General features: G+C 42.3%; 1 protein-coding gene across 6 annotated transcripts in view; it reads right to left on the minus strand.

Annotated features, from left to right (window-relative positions):
- GNG12 (G protein subunit gamma 12) overlaps positions 1–20,532 on the minus strand; it is a 125,532-nt gene that overhangs the window by 59,986 nt on the left and 45,014 nt on the right. For all 6 annotated transcript variants that reach the window (XM_079133569.1, XM_079133564.1, XM_079133565.1 and 3 more), the window contains exon 2: positions 11,667–11,719. The gene's annotated coding sequence lies outside the window, so the exon portion shown is untranslated. The remainder of the gene's footprint in view (positions 1–11,666; positions 11,720–20,532) is intronic.

Genomic DNA, 20,532 nt, shown 5'->3' on the forward strand with positions numbered 1-20,532 from the left:
ATCCTGAACAATGAAGACAATAAACATATTCATCCAGGGATGGGAAATACTACTTGGTGAACAAAAGACAGGAGATGAGATTTTTATTATGAAGCCTCTATTTATAAGAGACACAATAGATGCTAAATAATTGGGTCAAATCTAGCAAATAAAAGCAACTGAATAATTAACAAAGGTTTAATAAAAGTGTCAGGATAAGATCATGGCTTAACAATGAAATATATGAGAAGGTTGTTAAACTTCAATCATTATCAACAATGAAATATATGTGAAGGTTGTTATACTTCAATCATTATCTTTCCGAGTTTGATTTTCATTTTGCTTTCAAAAAGACTCAAAAAAATATAGGACACAGAAGTGAAATGACTATTAAGTAGTTAACCTAACTGTGACTAGGAGCTATTTCCTAGCAGTTGTTAGCTACAAGTGTTAAATGAACTGATACAAACAATTTAAACTAGCGAGGTCGAAATCAAAAGATTCCAATGTGGGCAATAAAGTTGAACTTTATAATTTAGGACTTCTAACATATTCAGTTTGTGGTTGAAAATTCTTGTTCCCTGGTTGGTTTTAAGTCTCTGCTACAATTTCAAGGAGGGAAAGGAAGCTCAAAACTAATGAGGCTGTGCTATAACTAGCAATGGTGGTAAAGGCTTTGCAAAAATATCCACTGCAGGTTTAGTAGTTACGAGCCTTAAACTTGGGGGCATTTAAACCATTTTACGCTTCTCAGGTATAATGGAGTAGTCAATACTAAGTTTAGGATAATTGTCTCAAGGAGGAAGGCCGGCAAAAAAGAAAGAGAAGTCCCATGGACCAAGGTCCTAGATCACCACAATCTGACAATCTTTTCCAGATAGAACAGAGAGGAAGCCATTTTAAACAATTATCTAGATCTCCTCCAGGGGGCGAAGTTGACCAGCATTTCACTGAAAAATTCATTTTCACACTTTGAAATCTGCATAGTGCTGCAAAGATATACATATACAAGGGGCCTCTCCCTCCTCCCATTTCTTCTTAATACAGTTCACTCTGATCAGCAAAGCACTCCAGCTCTTTTGAGGCAAGCAACATGATTAAGGGCTAAGAGTGAGCAGGGATACACATTATCAGCACAATTCTGTGGGCTAGCCAGCCTACAGAAATCTTAAGTAGAAGCTATGGTTTTTCCAAAGCTGATATGGTTTCAAAGATTTTTTTTTTTAAAGAAGAATTTTCCACTGGGCCTTTTTCAGCCTGCTGAAGACTTACATGGGCTCCCTCCCTCCCTCCATGCCTCCTCTGTAAGACCTCTGAGCAACAACAAAGCTACTGGAGGTCTGACCTCTCCCCACTTCCCATCCTACAGGAGTGGTGGGACCTTTCCACTCCATGGAGGTGTCTGGTGGCCAGGAAAGGGCCCAGACAGCAATTTCTCCCTGGGCCTCCCTTCTTCCTCACTTGAAGGGTTAGAAGTTCCCAGTGGAAAACACATGAGGCCAAAGCCTGTTCCTGAGAGAGAAGCAAATCTAAGTTAGCTTCAGTCACTAGGTGGCCACACAAGATAATAGAGGAAAGGCCTGGAGGTCGTGCCAATCAACTCTTCCCTCACCAAGATTCAGGTTTTGTAGGTTCTGAACCTTTCACAATTTTGAGAATCCTCTTTAGATCAAGAGTACAAAATTAAGACTACCACATTAGCTACAAGGAATGGGAAGAAGTTGTTGCCACTGTAAGAACCAGAAAGCTTAGCTTCATAATTGCCACTAGCTCCTGGTAGGCTCTGCTGATTTGAGGAATATGTTGGTAAGGAGCTCCCACAAACCTTGTCCACAAAATAGAAAATACGGCTTCTCTAAGGCTATGTGGCTCAGCCTCTGCCTCAGGTAGTGGGCTGAGGGGTTCTGCAGTGAAGCATGCAAGGCAACCAGTCGCCCAAAGTCTCTCTCCTTCAGTCTGAGTGCATGGCAGATGTTCATCACTCACTCACTGACCAGCCAACTGAAGCAGCCCAGCTGATTGCCACTGACCTGTCCTTCCCCTTAAGGCTGCACCATTCCTCTCTCTCTGGCTGACTAGCCGCATTTCACAGAAAAAAAGATTAGTACCAGGAAGTGGTGTTAAGTCAGGTCCAACACAAGTGCTCACCAGGATAATCCATTCACCACAGTGCCCAGGCCTGAGTTATACTACTACAAAAATCAGTGCAGTCAATAATGACGTACCCCTCACTCACACACTTGTACCTGGCAACGTCTGAGCACAGGTCGGAAGACACGGCGGAGTTAGAGCTCTACCCTCTTGGGACTGTCCCTGCATGGAGACAGGTCCTGGAGAGGAACTTCTGAAGGGAACACCGCACTGCCACGGGAAAGGCACGAGCCTCCTCGCACGGCACCCCGGCTCTCCGCGGCTGGGTTCTCCACGCCTGCCAGACCCAGCCTCACTCTCCAGTTTGGGTCATCCTGTTAGTTCAGGCCCTGTCTCCTTTCCCTTTCCCACCCATGGGCAATGACAGCCCCTTCTCAGACCTTTTAGGGCTGCACAAAGGTGCCACCTATGCCAGGCTTAATTAAAAGAGCAAATTAAACTAATGTGAGTTCAGAGCATTTAGCTAAGCGTAGTTGCAATCACACATTTTCATCATCCTTGTAAAAATAATAAATTTCTCCTAATCTGGAGGCAAAAAAATCTGTTACTCAAATCTTAACAGTGAAATGAAATGAGGCCTAAAAAAAAAAAAAAAAAAAATGGAAAGTTGTTTAATTTGGTTAATGTAGTTTATTTTCATATGTGCTACAGTTTGGTCTTTCTAAGCAAACCAACCACTAAATGTTTTCTTGAACAAAACAGTGAGCACAATTCTTATATCAGTGTCCTCATGGAGCCACTGATCCCAAGGAGAACAGTTTCTGCAAATTCTTATTTTGCCAGTGGAGATACTGCTAGGATGGGAAAATGGTGGCCACCAGGACTTGGCGCTTGCAGAGCCACACCTGTACTGCACATTTCAGACAGTGTCACTTACTTCTCTCCATAACCCTATGCAGTATCATCCCTGTTTAGTGCAGAAATTGAGGCTTCAAGAGGCAAGTGACCTGCCCATGGCCATGCAGGTATTCTGCGATGGATTTGGGGCTCTACAGGTTGAGCCTGATTCTCAGTGCCTGCCACATTGCCACAGAGAACTGATGAGTTCTACAAGGCAGACAGATGCACATATTTTGATTTTCTCTCAAATTCCTATTTGACTAGAAAAAAAAAAAACCTGTTGGTGGAGAGTTGGGCTACTTTCTTAGGGGTTTAAATATGTCAAGAAAATGTGAAAACAGTCAAATGCAAATAATAATCTGAATGTATCCTGAATGACAGGCCACTGTGCTGAGTTCATCGTGTGCAATGTTTCGTTTAGTACTGCTATCTTGTGAGGCAAATGGACTTATCTCCATTTAACAGACGAGGAATCTGAGGCTCAGAGAGGTTAAGTCACCTGTTTAAAGTGTCTCAGTAGCTGAGGAAAGATCTGAACTCTAGTTTGTCTGCCTACACTGTGTTACCTCCCTGTTGTACAATATAGGTAAACAGAAAGTATATTTTAGTTTGTAGTCTGTTAGCTATTTCATATTTGCATACATATCTTTGAGTGGCCTAATGGAAGCTGCTCTGTGTTTTTAGGCCAAGAGAAGACAGGTGAGCTGTCTAAGGGGAGTTCAGTTCTGCTTTCTGAGCCTCTGGCTCCAACATCATCTGGGCACAGGCCCTTGTGATACGTCTATGGGAAGGGAAAGGAGGAAAGGAAGGAGGCAGATATATTCTGCCATCTACCATTGTTCACATCTGTATACTTGTTCAGTCTTGCCAAGGGAACCAGTCCACGATGGAAAGCATTTCATACATTCTTAAGACCACTGTCCCAGAGTGACTGCAACTTTAGCTGACCCAAGCTTTTTGCTAGCATGTATCATTTGCTCATTTGAGTTGCTGCCTTCATTTTGGGTGGGGGGCCTAAACACAGAGTGACCTAATTGTTTCAGGACCCAACACCACAGTGGCTCAACTTGCACATGACAAAGGAGGGCCTGCTGGCAGAGAGGCTGAGATCAAAGTGCTGGGGCCAGTGAAGACAGAAAATGGATGACTCCAAAGAAAATCTTAGCATTAAAGCAAACTTGTTAAAAAGGTGGAGGGCAAGAGTCTTTGGATCCAAGTGGGGCACATTCTGCAAAGCTTGAAATTTTTGCAGAGTTCAGAAACTGTGCATGGAGCCCTGATCCAAATGCCCCCATGCAGCACAGCAAATCAGCCCTCAGATCAAGAAAAACTATGTCAGGGTCCTGAGCATGAGAAATGGTGACTGAGCACAGCTTCCAAATACACAACTAGCTTTCTGTGGAGGTCATTATCAAGTGCACTTTGGCATGCAGGTAGAGAAAATCTACCCGGAGACACAGATCAAAGGCTTCTCTGTGGTCTCAGAGAACAGGGTATTCCAGCCTCACTTTGGAACCCTCCTACTTAGACCCATATTCTCGGATGAGGCATATTCTCAGCGCGCGCGCGCGTGTGTACACACACACACACACACACACACACACACACACAACTTTCTGACCCCTCAAAGTTTACTGGAAGCTAGGTTTGGCTTGGTAGGAATGGCACCTTTCCAACAACTTCATTGGAAAATCGAATCGGATGATTGGGGAGGGAGGAAAAGAGGAAGAGGGAGAGGGAGAGAAGAGAGGAGAGGGAGGGATAGGGAGGCAGAGTAAGCACCCCCATGCCTGGACAAGTTTCAAGCACAGGATGAAGAACCACTTTTCAGGCACCGGAGTGGAGTTTCTTATACTGACTGGGTCAGGGGTTGAGAGTTAACAAATGCTGAAGTGGAAGTTTCCACTGCGGCATCAAGACGAGACTGATGGGAAATTCCAAAGCAAGGGCCCAGACCATTACATGGAAATTTCTAAGAAGTCAACCTAACTGGCTCTAGACCCATAAGGAGGCTATAAACTGTCAGGACAATGGAAAGAGAGGAGGAAGGTCCCTTGGAAAAGCTCTGATTCCTAGGACCCAGGTGGGTGAGGTAAAGAGGTTTGACCTTCCCCCTCAGGCCCAGAGGCAGGGGTTTGACCGGTATCTCCTAGGTGGCTCCTATGTGAAATCTGCCTGAGGGAACAAAAGCTGCAAAAGACAGCGGAGAAGGCTGTGTTCCCTCCCATACTGGGGGCTAAAGGAATGAGGACACCCTGGGCACCTGGATGTAGCCCCAGGCTCCTCAGAACTGGTGCTCTCTGGAGGCCTGCCCTGAGTCTGAAAGGACACCAAAAGAGGGCCCCGTGGAAACCAGAGGCAGAAGGAGAGGAGGCAATTCCTGATTCCAGGAGGTCCAGAGAGAAATGTCCAGCAGCAGCTAGTCCTGAAGAAGCCAGGGTGGAAGCCAGGGGAGAAAGAGGTTCCTCTTCCCCATCAGCCAGGTTCAGAGGGCTCGGGGCAGGTGTAACGATGCAATCAGGAAGGATTTGCACCCTCTCCCTCCCCCACTGCCTAGAAAGACCTGGCATCTGTCCCTGGTCCCTGGTCCCAATGGCAGACTTCCCTCAGAATGAATGCTGACTGTTTAGAGCACACTGCAGATTTCCAAAATGAATATGTGTGCATGGGTACTCACAGGGAGGTAGGGTTGACTTTAAGTGGCCTCAGGACTCTTCACTGTCTAAAAGTAACCAGGAAATGGGAGAAAACACACCTGACTGAGTAAACTTGAAAGGAGTAGAGACATATAAGAATCAAACTGGGGCTTAATTATGGCCCATGAGCATGTCTTACAGTTTACCTTGCTAAGCATTGACTGTGTGCCAGGTACCAGGCTGGGGACTTCATAGACATTACTTCATTTATCATCCCTAACAACTCTATGGGGCAGACATTTCTGTCCCTTTGACAGATAATGAAACTGTGGCTCAGAGAGGTTAGGCAACTTGCACAGAGTCACAAAGGTAGATGAGCAGAGGGATCAGAACTTGTACTCAACCTTATCTGAGATCTAACCCTGAACTCTTGTGTTCTTCCAGACAAGGGCCTTTCTGCAGAATGTTTGTGACTGAAGGAAGCCAGGGACTTGAGTCCTGCTCATTTTTCTTTTCTCAGGAGTCCCTGAGCTAGAAAAGAGCAGAGTTTGAGACCCACTGAACTGCATTATCCTAGTGGTCTCCTCCAACACTGGGCTTTGATGATTATATCACTTATGGGTGGGAAGGTGGAGAAAGGGGACCCTTAATAGCAGGCAGGAGTGAAAGGAAGAGTAAATATCCTGTAATCCCACAGAAGCAGCTAGAAGGAGGCAGTATAAGGAACCAGGTTCTCAGGAGTAGAGTCCTGTGTATAAATACATAGTTCAGATAGTACACATAGGGTGCTTGGCAGAGCCTGGTATTAGGTAAATTGTAATTGTGATCATGAAAAGTTTATATATAAGTCTGAAAACCTGAACATATAATTTAATGCAACATGCTCAGCCACTGACATCACTGTGTCTGTTCCATCAGGAGCTGTGTTTATCATGGACACTAAACTTCACTAGTGGAGCCAAGACCAAGCCAGTCAAATCTAAACCAGCCAGAGAAAGTCAAGCAATGGCTCTTTAGCAGCAGGGGAAGAGCTGAGTCTAAGGAGGAAATGATGGAAAGAAAACCTGATTCCTTTCTCCAGTAAAAATGGGCACGAACATACATGCATAATTTTGCAAATAGTTACAGAAGGTTCTCAATACACTGAAACTCAATTATTGCCTACAGGTTAAGAATGACCCCTGTAGATCTTTGGGCTGCAGCCTGAGATCCGCAGGCCGAGTTGCCTACCAGACCCCGCAGTGGGGTCATCACTCATCTTTGCCACATGCTCACTGCTGATATTCTGAATCATGACATCAAACGTGAAACAGTTATTCGATGCTACCAAGGCTGAATCTAATTTTCAAGCTTTCAAGTTTAGTGGATTCCAAATTAAGGATTTCTGGCACATGGAAATTTTATCTGTTTGGCATCCTCTTTCCTGCCTTCCCCTAGTAACATGACCCCTCCCTTTTTCATAGGGAACCCCTTCTATGTGATGCTGGTGGGATCTTTCCTCTCTCATGGGACACAGGAACATGCTTATCAAAGAGATACTGGCCACACTGACTCAAACAAGCAATAATCAATGAAGAGGACTCCTTGGTATTACTGTTTCAACTACAGCAGAGTCACTCTTCACTGGAATTTATAGTTGTGAAAACAGTGGCTGCTGCCAACAGCTACCTCTGCCACTGTGATGAGGGACAGCAAGCCTGAGAACATAGCTGATGGAGTTAAACAGAAGTGTGGGAGAGAGAACAGAATGGCCTGAACATATCTCTTGAGCCACTGAAGAGTTGTGTCTAAGCCTGGGCAGCATGAACACACCAGTTACCTCGGTCAACAAGTTAGAGCTGGATTTTTATTGATTGCAACCCAAATAATTCTAACTAGCAAACCTGATCTAAAGGAAAATAAAGTCCTGAAGGAAATTCCCCTTCATGGATAGTCCTTTAGGGAATTCTGGACTTCTGACAATAAACCTGACTTAATTAAAACTGCTTCTTCCTGTGACATTTCTGCAAAAAGTTCAGGCTCAGCCCAACCTCCATGCCACTCTCTGCACCGATGGTTCATCGTAACAGTGCTGCTTCCAAGCAGATGCCACCTCCTGGAATATATATCAAAGTCAGACCTAGAGAAGAGACCTAGCAGTGGGCAATGATAGCGCGGTTTATAGCTGGCTTCCCTCAAACACACACTTGGAGTCAAGTCCCACAAGCTTCTCAAACTGCCCCCAAGAGGTACTGAACACTTTAGTGTAAGAAATGGCCTAGAGTTACGGGGTTCAAAACAAGGATACAGGTGGTGCAAAGGAAGAAGATTGCACAGGTCAAAACAGACAGCTCTGCATGGAGAAGCCACCCCACAGACTGCATAATAAGTTAAAAGAATTGGGACTGGAGAGAAATAGAATCACAGAGTACTGTCAGGAAGGTTGTCTGTTATTCTTTTGGAATAAGGAGAGTAGTCAGTGTCAACCCAGTGCCAAACCTGGACCACAGCCCAATGTCAAGGGTCAGCATCAAGAGTGGTGACAATCTGTGAAGTCCATCAGAAGCAAGGCAGAGAAAGGGGGGATATGAATACATACATGTACTTGTTATTCCAGTTGAAATTATTAAGTTTTGTCTTGGGGTTAAGTAAGGCCAGTGGAGAAGTGCACGCCTGGCCTGGAAGGCTTCTCTGGACTACTCTTGGGTGTCACATCAATTGCCGCCACTGACAGCAGGCCTCCATTATTATACTTATTGTAGGGACACTGTGTTACCCTTTGTGCTATCATCTTTACGAGCATTCTGTAGAAGCTCCCGAGTCTTGAATCACCATCAACCTTGCTTCTTGTGAGTAACTAGTGTGCTTTTCACTCCTCCTAGTCACTGCAAATTGCCAACGATGTGTGTTTTCCTTTTGGTACTGACTGCAGAAGCCCAGGGACAAGACTGTGGGACTTGCTATCAAATGAACAGGTTCCCATCACATGCTGGGACCTAATCTTATTTCTGACTTCATCTTACTTTTTCTTCCCCATACATTTCCTTCCTTCCTTATTTTTCTGAATCCCATTACACTGCATGACTATTTAAAAGGCAACTGAAAAATCTTTGATGGAGGGCAAGCACACAGACTAGATCAGGTGGCAATCAAAACGTAAAACACCCAGAGTCACAAACACACGTGAGTGGAGGACAACTTCACAAATGCTGCCTATGATGGATGGCAGTCATTACAGGGAAGCTGCAACCTAGCACGCTCAGGGTGGTGGACCAGGAATGTCCCTGGGCCAAGCTGCCATGTCAGCCAACATCTTAGTCCCCTCCCACCTCTTCCTGCTCTCTGGCTTACTGCCTGTATGCTCCACCCTTTCTGAGGCAGCTGAGCACCCTGAGGTCCATTGCCGGGGCACTCACACCTACCCTCTCTTAATATTCTGGGTTGCCCTCCCTTTCTTAACTCCTCCACCAAATCCAAAGGTATCCCCCCTCTGCAGGACCTTGTACTTGACTGTAAATTGTCAATGATTGATAAAAAGGTCCTTGCTTTCTCAGGAACCATACATTTTAACAAGGAATTTTGAAGAGTTAAAAAAAAAAAACCCACAGGAAAAATTCACCAATGGTGGAATACACTGCAAAAAAGTGGTACAGATGCAAGTGAACAGGCAATCTTCCTATAAATCTCAAGTAATTCTATGTAAAACCATTAGCACAATACCAGGTATACCCTCCACGTTCAGTAAGCAGAAGACACTAATTACTATTATTGCTGCTATGATTATTAATCCCACCATTCCCTCCACTACCACTCAACTACTCTGCCTATTCCTGTCCCTCCAGCATGCACGTAACTGTCTTTTTCATAACACCGGAGAGCTAGAGATCCACAATCAATTAATGCATGGCAATTACATTTTATGATTTATAAAAGCATTTTATATACATTGTCCTTTTTGATCTTCCTGGTAATCATCAAGCTAAATATTATTCCCATTTTGCAGCTGGGGAAACTGTAGCTCAGAGAGGTTGAGTTTGTAAGGTCTCAGAGCCAAGCTCAAACCCAGGCCTTACATTTCTTGTTCTCTCCATAACAAGTCGTCAACCACAAAGTATCACATGGGAAACATGTGAGGGCTCTAAGATCCCCAGGGCCACCCCAGGCTTGACAAATGTGGATGATCCAGTGGAAGGGACTATGAGTCTGTATTTCAACAGACCCTGATGAGCTACTGGTGGGAGAACCAGAGCAGAGTTCATGCTGCTTCCTGGCTGACTACGTTCCTATTGTAGTCTCAGCCCTGTGCTAGGTACCACGAGGGAGACGTGTGATCTTCTGCTCTCCAAGAACTAACAAAGCAATTGAGGAAGGAAGACTAGCCAAGGTGAAAGCACAGTGAACCCTGAATGACGCGGCTTAGTTCTCGAAGAGGTCAGAGTAATTGAGATCACAGATGGCAGGAGCAGGGCCGCGTTACAGAGGAGGGAAGATTTTACTGGGCCTCACAAAATGGGAAGGATTTCAAAGCAGGGAAGGAATAAGCAGAACGAGATGCCCTCAAGAGAGATGATAAATAGATTAGTCTGGCAAGAAAAAAGGGAATGGCAGGAGGTGAGCAAGGGAATGGAGGAGCCAGAGAGTGGAGCCCAGGCTTGCGTGATGGATGGCAAGGAGGGAGGCACGGATGGCTTCTGAGCAGAGGAAGGTCCTGATACATAAACTGAAGGACAACTCATGTGGCAGTGCTATGCAGAATGAAGGGAGGCCTCGAGGGTGAACACCTGGATAGGCAGGACCACCTAGGAACCTGCTGAACTGACTGTGATGCCAGATGGCAAAGAATAAGAAGGGTTCCAAGGGGGCTGGCCACCATGATGGGGCGAAAGAACGGGCCAGGAGACAGGAGTCTTACCTGAGACCTCTCTTTCTCCATGCTCTTCTAATTTTACACAGCTGTTTGCATGTGACTCAGAAATATGACTACAGTTACCCTCCTCCCTGTATCCAGACTCCTCGAATTGTGATTCTGCAGCAACTCTCATCAAGAGGAGAACCCAAAGCTACAGCTCTTGAATCCAGGCTAGCCACAGAGCTTGCTTCGGTCAAGGGCATGCAACGGAAGTGCTGCTGTGTCCACTCTGAGCCTCAGCCTCGTATATGTGCCTGTCTCTTGACACCCTGCCCAAACACCAACATGAACAAATGAAGAGCATCTTGAAGGGCCATGAGGCAGGTGGCTTAGCCATTGTTATCATGTCAGCTGACAGTGAGGTGAATCCCAGACCTGGACCTGACACAAGAGGAGTTCTAGCTGAAAACAGATGAATCACAACTGAGTCCAGCCCAAATCAAGAGCAAGCCCACAGAATTGGGAGATTTAGAGCCAGCCCACAGAATTGGGAGATACATAAATGACTGCTATTGTGAGTAAGTAAATTTTGGGGTGGTTTGTTATGCAACAAAAGCTAACTCATACATATCACAAGTACTAGTACAACTTTATTATCAGAACTGATGTCCCAGGAAGCCCAAAAAACTTCTTCACTTAAAAAGCACATTATTTTCCTAGCTCTAAAGGATATTTTCTTCCGCTGCCAAATTTTTAACACAACCATCATGTTTAGGTGAGATGACAGATGAGAAAAAAAATAAATAAAGCATTAAGAAGAGTACAGCTCTATCTTGGAGCTTATGAGCCAATTTTCATTACAACATAGTATAAGGAACTGTCTGAATTCCTTGGCTAAAGAAACACTGTTGTTTTGGATACTGCTTGAAATAAGCAGACCATCAACAGGGGCCTGGAAATAGTTTCATTACCAAAAAAAAAAAAAAAGGCTTTATTTTAATAGTATTTGGCATACTCATGAATCTCTCTACTGCCCATGTTCTTAGCAAAAGAACATGGGTTGCTGTTTAAGGCATGAAAACATTGTAAATCATTTGGGAGAGAAAAAAAGAGCAAATAAATAGACATCTAGTCATAGTACTGGTAGGGATGCATCTAACTTAGAAGGATGACTGTCATTTCAAAAATAATGTCATACGGTCACTTTGTTTTAATAATGAAAGAGAACTTACCAGTAAGACCTTGTGTGGTCCAATGTTTTCAGGTTTTCAATGGTAGGATGAATCTGAAATAGAATTAAACAAACATTCCATAAGTCAGTCACTTGGAAAGAGTGTGCTTCCAATCCCAAGTGACTGCCATGATGTTTGAGTATTTATTCTTTTAGTTAAAGATTAACAAAGCTTTTTCTGGCTTTGAATGGAATAGGGAGTGTTTTTTCGCCTACGTACTTCAACTTCCTGAACAGAGAGCACTCTCTCATCTACTTCAGGGCGTGCTGAAAGTCCGAGACCAGTATAACTATAAATGGTAGTGTTTTCGTCCAAATCCCTCCAAGTCAGTGAGATCCTTACTGCTGCTCTTGCCTTGGTCCCTCAGCTGCCTTCTGCTAGGACCGAGCCATGGCTGCCTCTATGGAACCAAACAAACTATTGGTCCACACCAGGCTTTCAAATGGGGCCACCTGATCATGTAAAAACCCATGAAGTTGTGTCTTACTGATAATGGTGAGCTTCAGATATTGCTGCTCAACAGAAATAATAATGCCGGCCCCACAAACAATATTAAATGTTCCAGTTGCCACATTAAAAAGGTGAAAAGAAACAAATGAAACTAATTTTAATAACATATTTAACATAGCTTAATTTATCCAGAATATTATTACTTTAACATGTAATCAATATAAAAACTGAGATATTTTACAACTTTTTTTCAATAAATTTTATTGTGTATATTTTAGGTTTACAGTGTTTTCTAGATATAGTGAGATGGTTAGTATCATGAAGATGATTAACGTATCTATTATCTTACATACTTTTTGTGACAAGAGTAGCTAAAATCTTAATAAAAGTCCCTAATACAATGGGATTTTATTATCTTTGGTCCTCATGTCCTATATTACATCTCTAAACTTGCTCCTCCAGCATACCTGCTCTCTTGTGCATATCTGCAGCATCTCCCCACATCCTCCCCTGCCTTGATTTTGCATAGCAAATCTTTAAGAACCAGTCCATCTCGACTCAGGCTGGCCAAACGGGTTAGTGGCTGCACACTAGACAGCACTGGTCTAGGGAGTATGTTCTTGGCCTTCAGGTACTGGCAAGGCTCCAAAGCAAGTCCAGCACACATGGAGATTTTATTCACCTATTTCCTCTCCCAGTAATCTATCATTACCCTGTTTCATGGTGTCATTTTAATAAAAGTCATAAAGCAGTGACAGCAAATAACTTATACAGCACTCCTATGCTCCAGGACCTGTTCTTGTTCATTACCTCAGTTAATCCTCACAAAAACTTTATGGAGTAAGTCCATCATCGTTCCCACTTTGTGTTGAGAAAACTGAGGCACACAGAGGTTGAGTCCCTTACCCAAGGTTACAGGTGGTGACAGAGTCTGCCTCTAGAGCATACTCTAAGCCACTATGCTCTTGATTAAATCTGAACAGCTCAGAATAAGATCATTACTTTCAGTTTTAATTATAACCATCAAATGATCCAAAGTCTGCTCTCATGATAACATGGTTAGATAATAGCAGTGACAGCAGATGAAAGAGGTACTGGCTGTGCTGGCAAATTAAATTAAGAAACAACCTGGAGCAGGAGCATGAAAACCACAAGTCAGGATGGGGTCAGAGAGACTGTGACAGACGTGGGGGCCTGTTTGGGTAACCAGGGTAGAAGGAGGGGAGTTTAAGCTGTGCTCTCTAGAAATACTTGTCTTTGTGGCTTGCCAGAGGGACGGGCCAATATCTTTCATCAGACTTCCAAGGGGCCTGAAAGAGATCAACCTTTGCATCTGTTCCACAGGGCTAGAGACCTCAGACAGGAAGAATGAAGTAGACAAGAATTAAGAAAACACATCCTGTGTGCTGGGCACTGTGGCACATGCCTGTAATTCTAGTGACTCGGAAGATTGAGAGAGCAGGATTCCAAGTTCGAGGCCCCTAGGCAATTCAGAGACCCTGTCTCAAAATAAAAAAAGTGCTGGGGTGTACCTCCGTGGTAGAGTGACCCTGGGTTCAATTCCCACTTCTGCAAAACAAAAAAGAAAATACATCCTCTTTCACCTTACTAATCCAAAGCCTTCCCTCCATCCCCAAATCAAACTCAGTGAGCAAGCTCAGATCCACATATGAGCTCCATGCCCAAATCACACTGGAAAGGGGTTGGTCAATTGGTCAGCCATGCTGCAGAATCACAGGCCACGAGCTCAGGATGCTGCAGAGCACTGTCGCCCACCTCCTACAGTGAGCAATGAACCTGATGAAAACCCTCCCGAGGCTTCCTCTAGGCTTTATGGTCCAGTCCAGTTCCTCAACCTTGTCTAAAAAAATTCCCATGACCTCGTACCGGCCCCACATTGTACAACTCCTCATGGGCATCTTATCTTTCAGCCATCCAGAATTATCTATAGGGTTCTAAACACCCCCCATCCTCCTCTGCCTTTGCAGATTCTGTTCTTTCTGCCAAACGTCCTTTCCCTATAGCATCAGCTTGTCTTCATGCTTTGGTTCAAAAGTCACCACCTCTGAGAATCCTTATGAACTCCCCAAATGGCCTAGGGACAACTCTGTGGTAAAAGAAACAAGCAGTATTCATTCAACTCAGTTGATGGTTGCTGGTAACAATAAAAGCTGGTCTTTATGGAGCTATACCTAAGTGCTTCACAAATGCCTTAAATCCTTTTAGTAATCCTATGAAGTAGATTTTATTGCTCCATTTAGCAGGTAAGCAAACTGAGGTACAGAAGTTCATTCAGTAGCCTATAGTCATAAGGCTTATAAATGGCAGGGCCAGATTGTGAGCCCGGCCAGTCTGGTTCAGAGCCTGTACTCTTCACAGTTCTACCATACCCGCCACCAACTAGGTTCCACAGCCATCTATGCTAACTGTGCTCATGCTTCCTGTTACTTTAAGTAGCTCTTATCCTTCAATTTTTCATGTACTGGTTTCTCAACTCATTTGTTTACAGAATCCCTGATGGTTGAAAATCATTCTTCTAACTCATCTTTTCTCTCCAAGACCTAGCAAAGTGTTTAGAGTATAATAGATGCTCAATAAAGGGGCACACAGGAAAACACTGGATCAGTACTGGTAGGATGGGTGACAGGGTTACAAGCAGGGGCTGAATGAAAACTCCAGGATAGACAGTCTCTGAACATGAAATTTAACAAATAAGTTTAACCTCATCTTTTAAATTCAGTCAGTAAAAAGGAGACAATCACTTTCTAGGCCTCTTCACTAACAGAGGGAAAAGAAGTAACCCAAAGCTTGTCAGATTCGATCGTGTCTCCAGTGAGTTCATCAGCTCACTCTACTTTGCATGCGGATCTTAGGTAACAGCATGCCGATGATTCTGGCTGGCCAGAGGGGAAGAATGTCAGAAAGACACATGTTGAAAAATCTCCTTTGGCTGCCTGAACATGGCTTGGACAATCTCTGCCCTAGCATTCTATGATATGTTTCTTTCCATTACCTTCTAAATTCCTCTTGCGTGACTATGAAAAGTGACCTTGTAGAAAGACTCTTCTTTTTGTCTAAATAGTGGAAACAACGAAAGTCTTAAGATCTGGGACATACACAGACCTCTAGAGAGAGAAGAGCACCTTCTATCTCCCATCAGAGACTGCACTGAGGCTGTGGTCAAGTCTGTCACTCACAGATAAATGAAAGCAGTCATAACTTCCTACTGCATCCAGAATATAAGATACCTGTGCACTAGTTTCTAGTGTACATGGATATCAGCATCATCTGTCATTAACAATCAAATTCTAAATCTGTAGTTTGACTCTAGATAGCTCATCTTTTATTACCTAATGGTAATAAATAATAACATTAATTTGTTATTATTGAGAGGTTTACTGAGTGCAAATTATGTGCTGGGCGTGGTATAGATGTTGGAGACATAGAAGTGAATAAGGTAAATAATATTCCTGATTTGAAGTCCTTATACAGTAATGGGAGACAGAAAATGAACATGTACACAAAGAAGTAAATTCAGTAGGGTGTGGTGGCTCATGCCTGTAATCCCAGTCACTCAAAAGGTTAAGGCAAGAGGATCAAAAGTTTGAAGTCAGTCTGCTCAATTTTATGAGACCCTGTCCCCAAAGAGTAAATAGGAGGGGCTGGGAATGTAGCTGATTGGTACAGTGCATGCCTAGCATGTGCAAGGCATATGGAAGAGGCCACAGTAGGCAAATGGTGACAAACTATGAAGCCACTTGACGGTTCAGGTGAGATGTGATGGTACCTTGGCCTAGGGTGGAGAAAAGTGGGTGGATCTGGTATGGGTCCTGTAGGTAAAGCAATTCAGACTTGCTGATGAAGTGCAAGTGAGGCATGGCACCTAGGTTTTTTTTTTTTGCTCAAGCAACTGGGTCAATGATGACTTCACTTACTCAGGAAGAGAAACAGGTTGATCGAGGAAGAAAATCAAGAACTCTGATTGAGCTGGTTAACTCTGAGGCATTCAAGGGGAGATGGCAAGGAATTACACTGCCCAATAGAGACTAGTATGTATGGGTATTTAAATATAAATTAAATACAATTAAAAACTCACTTTCCCACTTATATGAGTCACATTTCAAGTGGTCAAGTAGCCACAGAAGTGGCTACTGTGTGGAACAGCATAGGTTTTTCCATCACTGTAAAAAGTTTTTGTCTAGAATGTACATGATAACCTTTTGCATTCCTTTTATTACTATAAAGTTTACTGCAACTATAAAATATAAAATTGGAGCCCTGGAAGATCCCATTTTTACATGGCAATTGGATTCTGATTTGCCTGAATATATTTGTTTCTTGTTTAACTTAAATTCTCAAGGAAAAAAACAAGTGGCATGAACACCAGATCTACAGGCCTGGCTTCCAGCTCTCTCCTCTCTACCAGTGACTTTCAGCAAGTCATTTAATTTATGTGTGCTTCCATTTCCCCACCTACACAGTCAGGAGTGACCCCGAATGGACAGCTCTGGAAGCAACTCCACTGTCAGGTCTATTTGCTTTTACTCATAAATTCTGATATAATGTTATCTCAAATGGCAAAACAGATGTAATGATGCACGTAAAGAACCCTACTATAGCAATAAATGATATATGCTCCACGAAGGTGGGGCCAAGTTGAAAAAAAGAAAAAGGAAAAACCAACCCTATGCTTTAAGTCTATCAGAGAAATCTATTATTAGCTGTTGGCAAGAATGATGACTTTATAAAGCAATGCCATATGTGTTAAAGAAACACAAATTAAGTCCTGAACTCCAAAGCTAAAAAGGAAGCAAGATGCTGACATTTTGCCCCATTGTGCAAGGTCTCTGTCCCAGGGATAGCTGCCCAAGAGGAGAAACTGGCCTACTTTAACCAAGTGGAACCACCCCATTATCCCTACCTCGAGACTGGCTCCTGGCTGGAAGAGCTGGTCTGGGCTGTTTGTCAGGACTCTTCTGCCTGGTCCCTATCCTTCTTCTTTTTTAATTTCAACACTTCCAAATTTATTATTATATTTTTTTTTATTGTTTGTTCTATTTAGTTATACATGACAGGAGGATGCATTTGGATTCACTGTACACAAATGGAGTACAACTTTTCATTTCTCTGGTTGTACCTGGTCACCATTCTTAATGTACAGACTAAAATTTTGTTCTTAATCGAGAAGCTAGCAGTGTATGTTCTTAACTAACAAGTGGATGAGCTGAAGGGGAAAGAATTCTGATAATGCCAAAGTCAGTGTGAAATCTAAAAAAATGCACATATATTTCCATTTTTTTACACTTTAAGACAGAATATATTAAAAGTCAGAGTAAACAATATATTGAAATATTACACTCAACTTATCTTTTCCCCTATGTTTCCACTCAAAGGGCAGTAGCACTTTAAAAAATATGGCAAGCTTCTTTGGAATCTACACATATTCCCACCATGCTAGTGCTGATATCTATTTTTGCCTGTTACTTTTGATAGACATATGTTTTTATGTGACTCTGGCTGCAGATTATAAGCCACTAATAATAAACGTCGTATAGGCTTTGCAGATGGAGAGATCTGGGGTGAATGCTGAATCCTCAGCGAAAAAGCTGCTCCTGGACAATTAAACTCTAAGCCTCAATTTTCTAAACTATAAAATGGGACTAGTAATTCCTCTTACATATAGTTGCTATAAAGATTAAAAAGAAAAAAGTTAGCAAGTGCTACCAAACTCCATGAATGATGGCTACTGTTTCTTCATTTCTCTTTAAATTTTAAATATTCAAAGTCTTTCATTCATGATGAAAAGCCATAATTTACTAAATCACCCCCCAATGCTGAATATTTGTTACTTCCAGTTATTACAAATATAATCACATTGGGCATTGTTATGCTCTAGCTGTTTCATTTCTTTATCTTATTTTTCTAGCTCCCTTAAATTCTAAGGCGTAGAATTGCCTACTTTTTTGCTTTTTTTTTGGAAGGAGGGGTACCAGGGATTGAACTCAGGGGCACTCAACCACTGAGCCACATCCCCAGCCCTACTTTGTATTTTATTTAGAGACAGGGTCTCACTGAGTTGCTTAGTGCCTTACTTTTGCTGAGGCTAGCTTTGAACTCACAATCCTCCTGGCTCAGCCTCCTTACCACTGGGGATTACAGGTGTGAGTCACCGAGCCTAATTCCTTGCTTTTCTTAATGGGGTTTTTACTAACTATAATATCAACAAAATAACGAACAGTTCCTAAGATCTTGATATTTTATATGTAAAATGGTATTGTTAGGGCAATTTCTATCTTGCTTTTCTAAGATAATAAATATAAACATTTTCATGTTTATTCATTAAGTTTGTTACCTTGAAAAATAATGTTTATATTTTTTGCTCATTCATGGACTAAAATATTGATATTATGAATTTGAATGACTTCTTTATAGTCCATGATCATCCACAATTAATATGTGTATTTGCTACAAATATATTCCCCAAACTTGCAATTCTGATAAACATCATTTTTATGGTATTTAATAAATAATATGCAACTGCCATATTTTGTTTAAACATCATTAAACAAAGCTGTGGCATTGCTTCTTGGCAAACTGTTTGGCTTTCGATTTGCTTTTCAAAGTCCACTTATATCCACCTTGACCTTCAAGGTAAGTCTTGCTAGGGTGCTGGGGAGCAGGACAATTCTCAATGAACATTAGGGAAAACTGGGAGACAGACCAGTCTGGTGTCTTGGGTAGGGCCCTGAATGCTGGACTTGGCCAAGACCACTGTTGGAGTCTCTTTTTTCTTTGAACCATAGGACTCCTTGTGAAAGGAAGCTTGTGAGGTCAACTGAAGAGATAGATTTTGTGCAAAATGGATTATTATTCAGAGTACCAATTCTATGGCGTTTCCTATTGGAAAACCTTTACGCAAAGCATCAGGAATCCAACAGGTTTGCTGTTCTGGAGGCTCAAGAAATGTTTAGTGAATTTAGTAAATGTGTAAAAATGATGGCTCACATAATGGACCATCCTTAATGTACCTTTTTAAGCAAGCAAAATAACTTAAATAACTTGGACCTAAATTAAGTTTTGCTTCATTATTTTTTTAAAAATCTGGTATGAAAGTCATGTCTTCTCCCAAGGATTCCCTCATTCTTAGGTTCAGTAAAACCACTTTTCTCCCTGACTTTATACTTTTCCACTTTCTACCTTTTATAACAGGTATTTCAGAATATGTTGTACTTCTTATAGTAGATGGTAAGGACCCAAAAAACCATTTTTATTTGTAGTTATGTTTCCTAAATTGTCAAGCATCCTACACCAATTCAGTGTTGGTTGGGGATGTGGGGAGAGAAGAGTTTTAAGTAGTTAAGAGCCATTTAAAGAAAAAGCAGAATCTGGTTAAAATGAAAGCATTGAAGTATAAGTTGCCTTAACTGTGTTTTGCAATATCACTCCATTTTTTGGCAAGCATGTCATCGAGATACAATTCCAATGCATTCTTGAGCCAAAAGTCTGCATTAGCTAAACAACACCACCTGTATTAAAAAAATGTCCAAAAATGTTTCCAACCTTGGACAAATCTGTAGAATTCTGCAGAAATATTTGTTTATGCTTTTATTTGCAAGTTCTGATATAACTCATTCCTCAAAAATCCAGTTTTGGTCAGTGTTTGGAAAAAAAAAACATACTGGAACAGCTGTTTCCTAATATCAGGAAAATTCACAGGAAGTGATTAATGTTAACTAGGGAGAAAGAAAAATAATCTCGATCAAATTATAAACTGAAAACATCTAAAATTAATAATTTAATACAGTATAGCCTGTGAGTCACCAGATCTTCAAAACTGAGGGGAAGATTACATATCTTATTGAAATATTTGTCACTGTAGAATTGTGTTATGAGTGTGTATGTGATGCTGGGGATTGAACCCTGGTCCTTGCATATGCTAGGCAAGTGTTCCACCATTGATCTACATTCGTAGCCCTTTTATTTTATTTTATTTTATTTTAATTTTATTTTATGACAGTGTTTCATTAGGTTACAGAGGTTGATCTCCAAATGCTATCCTCCTACCTCGACCTCCCAAGTAGCTGAGATCACAGGCCATGGAGCCTGGCTAGAGATAATTTTATTCATATATATAAAAATAAACATAACATTGATGCCCCACCCTACACAATACAATCTTCAGTCCTACACTTCCCACTGATGTTTATGTAACACTTACCTGTTGGGCTAGCCATTTCAGGTATTGTCATAAAGTTCCCAGTGCCTTACAGGACAAGGCTAAGACCTAACTACTGTGGATGGTGGTCCCTGGATAGAGAGAACTGAGTCTTTTGAAAAAAATCTAGTGTGCTTTATCTCTCACGGGGAACTGAAAGGACAGTGACCAACAGCCACAGGCAAGATCTTAAGGCAAGAC

This window comes from Sciurus vulgaris, assembly GCF_902686455.1.
Source record: "Sciurus vulgaris genome assembly, chromosome: 1".
Taxonomy (NCBI): domain Eukaryota; kingdom Metazoa; phylum Chordata; class Mammalia; order Rodentia; family Sciuridae; genus Sciurus; species Sciurus vulgaris.